This window comes from Apaloderma vittatum, unplaced genomic scaffold, assembly GCF_000703405.1.
Source record: "Apaloderma vittatum isolate BGI_N311 unplaced genomic scaffold, ASM70340v1 scaffold33598, whole genome shotgun sequence".
NCBI classification, from domain to species: domain Eukaryota; kingdom Metazoa; phylum Chordata; class Aves; order Trogoniformes; family Trogonidae; genus Apaloderma; species Apaloderma vittatum.
The window spans coordinates 25,823-26,384 of record NW_009733083.1 but is presented as its reverse complement, the minus strand read 5'-3'; positions in this window follow the sequence as shown (position 1 = coordinate 26,384).

The following is a 562-nucleotide window of genomic DNA, read 5'->3' as shown; positions in this document are numbered from 1 at the left end:
TAAAAAAAAAAAAAAAAAGGAAAAAAATTAACTCTTTTTTTTTGTTTGTTTGTTCTTCCCCATTTGCTGTATAAAAAGTCAAGAAGCACTGTTTGGCCTGAAGGAACTAATCTCTTGCCAAGATGATCTTTCATATATGAAATTTTGAGGGGTTTTTTTGTTGTTTTTTTTTTTTTAACCAAGCAGAATGTTGAACCTGGGGGCGCTGACCTCCCAGCCTCCGCACTTGCATTTCGAGTGCCAGAGTAGCCGTTCTGTGCCTGCAATACGAAGAAGAGAAAAAACAAATCTTCCTTTTTAAAAAAAAACAAACACACACACAAAGAAGTGTAAAGAATGTAGAAATTCTTTGCTTATGCAATCTGTACATGAACCTTTTTGGTGGAGCTGAAAAGCCACGTTGCCTGCAGGGATTCATATATTTATAAAAATATCTATATTTTTGTTGTCGTCATTTTTATAGCTTCATGATCATACTACCCAGCTACATAGAAGGAATTCTTTTGGGAAGAATTAAAAAAAAAAAAAAAAGTAAAATGCGAATCACCACAGAGAAAGAAAA